The sequence below is a fragment of the Leopardus geoffroyi genome, chromosome A1 (assembly GCF_018350155.1).
Source record: "Leopardus geoffroyi isolate Oge1 chromosome A1, O.geoffroyi_Oge1_pat1.0, whole genome shotgun sequence".
Classification (NCBI taxonomy): Eukaryota; Metazoa; Chordata; class Mammalia; order Carnivora; family Felidae; genus Leopardus; species Leopardus geoffroyi.
Genome location: NC_059326.1, coordinates 88,881,496 through 88,887,495, shown reverse-complemented (window position 1 = coordinate 88,887,495; position 6,000 = coordinate 88,881,496).

Here is a 6,000-nt window from a genome sequence, read left to right as displayed (position 1 = left end):
CAGACTGTGACTGACTTCAGATGGAGCAGTATGGCAGAGAAAGCCATTTGTCATATCTTTGTGGGGTAAGTTAGACCAGATCCAATGCAGGGAGGGCAGCAGGAGACTTATACCACGGGTCTAGTAGCTCAGGTTTCACAAGAAATTAGGTGGTGTCTTCACCAGGAGAAGTGCAAAATGGATTGATCCTCATACTGGGGCTGGATCATAGCTCCTAAGAATGGGCAGGCTGTGGGACTGATCTGTCACCACACAGAAATAGTTCTCTTGGGAAAAGATAGAAATTAACAAAATATTATTTATATTAACCAGGTAACTCAAAGGGTAAAAGGAGAGTCTTTTGAAAGTTAAGTACGCTGTTGAAGAATACTCCAGGTGGGGCCTGTCTATAGAGGCTGAATTCTAGTCCTGTCTCTCTGGCCCCAGAATCCACTCTCTTTACAAAAGCACAATCTCTAGCTAGTTTCCTGGCTTTCTAGGATTTGTCTCCAGCCCTGCTCTACCTTCACATAGTTTTCCATGCTTCACTCTAAGAGTACAGTTCTTTCATTTTGTCTCCAGGCCTCCACCAGTAAGTTTTGATGGAAGGAGGGGGGATGGGTCTAGGAAAAGGAAGGAAAGACCATTTCCGCCACTTAACTCCACTTTGGAATGTCACAACCACACATGTTCTCAGTCCTTCTCTACATGGAACACTGGCAATTTATCCAGCAAATGCTCATTGAATATCTGCCAGTTATAACCCCCTGTCCTAGGAACTAGGCAGCAGCAGTAAATAAAGGTAAGGGAGAAAGTCCACAAGCAAAAACCACACTAATGGATGCTGAACTAAACTGCATTGCTCAGAGGAAGGTGACCACCACCAACGGGCAAGAAGGAGGTGGTGGTGGTATTTGGGTGGGACAAGTGAATTGGGTTTATAAAGAGGGAGGAATGGGATGGGGTGCCTGGATGGCTCAGTTGGGTAAGCATTTGATTCTTGATTTTGGCTCAGGTCATGATCTCATGGTTCGTAAGTTTGAGCCTCACGTGGGGCTCTGCACTAATAGTGTGGAGCCTGCTTGGAATTCTCTGTCTCCCTCTTTCTCTGCCCCTCCCCCCCCAAAAAAAAAATTACCAAAAAAAGAGAGGGAGGAGTGATTAAAATCATCAGAAAAGCTCACACATCCTCCAAAGTGGCTGGTGGCTCCAGGGTTGGTACATAGTGGGAGGAAAGGGAGGCCATAGAATATCAATTCCAAGGAGTCACCACGTATCCATCTTTCACTCCCCTGAGGCCACCAGTGGCTTGAGCCCCTGCCCCCCACAGACACCCACCTATCTGAGCTCCACTTGGACCTAATGTACCACCTATTATTGGGAGAGAAGTGAAATAAGGGAGAGGATGGTTACCATTCAAATGGGGATTCTGAGTGCCCCAGCCCACTAAGCACTGGGATACGCTCCTACTGAGGCTTGCACTGACTGACCCACAGGAAATGGGCTTCAGGGCCTCCTGGCCTAGGCCTTCATTCCATCTACGGCCAGATAACATGCTGCTCAAGCTCATCTCAGATGAGGAGGGGTCTTTTGAGTTTCCAGTTGTCCCAGCTGGACTTTGTGTTGCAACTGTGCCAGTTCAGTCTTACTTCAGGACTTGAGCTCATTCAGGGAACACCATCCCCCACCTCTTTCCAAAAAAAATACCTGATGCGCAAGAAGGAAATTAAACTTGCCAACATAGAGGTATATCAAAAGACTAATTTTTAAGTCAGTGTCTAATTCAAAGGGCTAAAGATAGAATTGAAATGTTGGACAATAGTAGGTAAAGCTGGAAGATATGCCTAAAAGTGGCCTAAAGTGCTTATATTATTTCTGAGGAGGTCAAGATTCTTTTTAACACTGGATTTTAAGTTAACTATGTGTGGTAAAATGTCATGGGCAAACACTAGAAGGATAGAAATAAGGTTTATAAATCTAAAGATCTGGACTGGAAAACCTCAAAGTCTGTAAGAGAAAAACTAACACTGAAAAGGCAGGGTAGTACCTTCTGGCAAAGGTAGGCTACGTTGTCTGGGTCAATTTCATACCAAAAACAGTGAAAAAGTGCATTTTTTAAAGTTTACTTAGAGTGTACATGCAGGTGTAAGTGGGGGAGGTGTAGAGAGAGAATCACAAGGTGGCTTTGCACCCAGTGTGGCAACCCACATGGGGCTCAGTCTCGCTAACTGTGAGATCATGACCTGGGCTGAAATCAAGAGTCAGACACTTGACTGGCTGAGCCACCCAGGTGCCCCCAAAAAGTGCATTTTTTAAAATGTAGGTGGCATGCTCTCCCCTTCCCCTGAAGAAAGCATTGAGGATAAAAAGTGTAGTTTCAACAGATGGTGATTTAAAAATGAGATCTTGTCATCAGTGAAGGGAACACCAAAGCAACTTATGTCCTAAACTGTTTGCTGACACAGCACAGCTGGATCCCGCTTACCTGGTCACACGGAGTGAGTGAGACAAGGTCAGGCCCAGACCTACCCGTGGTGGTGAATCTTAGAACTTTCTGAAGGTAACTTGGGTTCCCAATGTGCTACATCCTCAAGATAAACCCATCTCTCAGTCCCAGGAGACTATAGAGAAAGTGGCCTTGTAACTGAGCAGAGCAATAGCAAAGAAAGGGAAAGAATATATCCCTAACAACTTGTGGTCAATGACCAGCCCTTTTGCCAGCAAAAGCAAACACAAGGCATCTTTGGAAGAGGAATTGCTCAATCTAGACCTCAGGGAAACTTTTAAAGATAATTTTTTGGGAGCAATTAATAAGCAAGCAGGGATAATCGGGTGTCCTAGACTCTGGGTCTGGAGTTCTCTCTTGTCCAGCAAGAAAACAGACACAAGATTAAAATGCGAGAGGGGCTAATGTCCAGGAGGAGACAAGAGCTTGGAGTAAGGGGCCTTGCTCTTTTCATTAGGATCAGAAGGCTTACAAGCGTAATGGACGTGCACAAAGAGACAATGAAACCGTGAACATTAGCTCATGGGTGTGAGGGAAAGGGGGGTTTGAAGATATATGGTGTTAGGGGTTTGGGTCAATACAAAACAAAATCCTGGTGCTGGGCAGAAGGTTGTTTACCAGAGGCAAGAGGCCACATCTGTTTATTTTAGCTAGTTCTGGAGACAAGACAGCCTGTTACCTCAGGGTCAACAAGGCACCTTTCTTTTGCTAATTAGCTCTGCTCCAAGCAACCTCACCCTGCTGTGGTTTATAGCCCTGTTTACCTGTTTACCTATTTTGGTCCTTAACTGTGAAAGCAGCTTTTTGCTATTGTACTAAATTGGGGGCTTGTACTAAATTTCCACCCTGAATACCTAATCTCCTTTTGCTAATCTTGGATGCTTTCATCCTGAGGTTTCCTATTCCTATACCTTTTTCTATACAGGGGGTGCTTTGCCTTGTTTACCTAATCTTGTTTACCTAATCTTGGATGCTTTCATCCTGAGGTTTCCTATTCCAATACCTTTGTTCTATACTGGGGGTGCTTTGCCTTGTTTACCTAATCTTGGATGCTTTTATCCTGTGGCTTCCTATTTCTTTATGCCTTATTAACCCATCGGTGCAAGCTCAGGGAATTCCTAAGCTTTTCCCCCACAATCAGGAACAAGGAAAAAAGGCAACATGACAAAACCAGCAAAAAGATCCACATAGACTTCACATATTATCAAGTATATATGTGGAAAAAAAAAAAAACTTTAAAATATTTAAAGATGCCTTTGGCTACAGATTGTGACAAAGTTAAAAATAGAATTAGTGAACTGAAAGATAAAGGTGAAGAAATTATCCAAAATCCAGCATGGGGTTAGAAAAAATATGTAAAAACACAGAGAAGGGAAGGTTTCATTGGGAAGTTTTATATATATTTAATAGTAGTCTCAGAAGGCAAGTACAGAAGGGGCAAAGAAAGGGACTGAAGCTGAGAATTTTCCAGAGCTGATGAAAAATACAAGTCTACAGATTTAAAAGCCCAAAGAATGCATTTACAGAAGTCATACCTACATACATCATAGTGTAACTGCAGAAAAAGAAAAAAAAAATTTTTTTCAGCTAAAGAAAAAATACTCCCTTTAAACAACAGACTTCCCAGAAACAATGGAAGACAGAATGGAATGAAAACATGAATATAAAGACAGAAAATAGCTGTCAACCCAGGCTTTTATACCCACTGAAAATATCTTTTAAGAGTGAGGACAAAATAAACACATTTCAGGGCTCCTGGGTGGCTCGGTCAGTTAAGTGTCCTACTTCAGCTCAGGTCATGATCTCACAGCTTGTGAATTCGAGTCCCACATCAGGCTCTGTGCTGACAGCTCAGAGCTTGGAGTCTGCTTCCTGTGTCTTCTCTCTGCATGCCCCCTCCTCCACTCATGCTCTGTCTCTCAAAAATAAATTTAAATTTTTTTTTTTAAAAAATAGGACAAAATAAACACATTTTAAGACAAAACTTGTTTCATTTTCCCCTGCTGACCATCACTAAAGGCAATTCTAAAGAACGCATTTTAATACAGAAAGAAAGTGATCCCAGATGAAGTTCTGAGATGCAAAAAGAAATGAAGAGCAAAGAGAGTAATAAGAGATATGTAGGCAAATGTAAATAAACATTTTATACAAAACAATAAAGATTTACAGTTGTTAAGATAAACTTACAATACCAGACAACAATAATATCTGTGAAAGGAGAGTAAAAAGAATTTATTGTATGAGGTAAGGTTTTGGTTAATTTCATACATATTGTAAAATCTAGGGGAATCATAAAATAGAATGTATATTTTTATACTAGTAAAGCAAAAATGAAATTTTAAAAATTAAAAGGAAAGTAAAAAAATGGGTAGGAGAAGGGAAAAAAGTAGATCTTAAGCCAAAATGTTAATATTTCTATTTAATTTAAATAAAGATTTTCAGACAATGTCTTGGTCTGTTCAGGCCACTGTAACAAAATGCTACAGACTGGGTAGCTTATCAACAACAGAAATGTATTTCTCACTGTTCTAGAAGCTGGAAGTCCAAGATCAGAGTGGTTGGAGATCAGCATGGTTGGGTGAGGGCTCTTTTGCAAATTTCAGATTTCTAATTGTACCCTCACATTGTGGAAAGGTCTGGGAAGTTCATTGGGAAGTGGCGGGGGAGTGTCTAGTATAATAGCACTAATGCATCAGTATACCACTCTCATGACTTAATCACTTCACAAACACCCAACCTCCTAACACTCAGACACTGAGCATTAGGATTCCAAATGTGAATCTTGGGGGAATACAAACATTCACCCTATAGTAGACAGGACAAAAACATAAAACCCATGCTATGCTGCATACAAGAGACTCACCTTAAATATGAGGACATACAACATTTGAAAGTAAAAGAATGGGAGGAAGTTATTTGAAATAGTAACCAATAGAAACTGCTGTAGCTCTGCTAATATTAGATGAAATACATACTTTAAGGCACAAAATATTCCTGAAGATAAAGGGAATCATTACATTAAGACAAAAGGTGGGGTGCCTGGGTGGCTCAGTCGGTTGAGCGTTCAACTTTGGCTTAGGTCATGGTCTCACAATTTGTGAGCTTGAGCCCCGTGTCAGGCTCTGTGCTGACAGCTCAGAACCTGGAGCCCTGCTTCAGATTCTGTCTCTCTCTCTCTGCCCCTCCCCTGCTTGTACTCTGTCTCTGTCTGTTTTCAAAAATGAATAAATGTTAAAAAAAAATTTTTTTTAAAAAAAAGACAAAAGTCTAGGGAAGAGAAAATGCTGGGAAGACATACAGTTGTAAGTTAGCATCTACCTAATACCATAGCTCAAGAGTTAGCAAATATATGCAGAACTGAAAGGAGAAATATAAAATCCATAATCACGATGAGAGATTTTTGATACCTCTCTCTCAGTAATTAATAGGACAAGAATGTTAAACATTAGTAAAGTTACAGATTTTAACACTATGATTTAACAAGCAATCTAATGGATATCTACACGGAACACTGC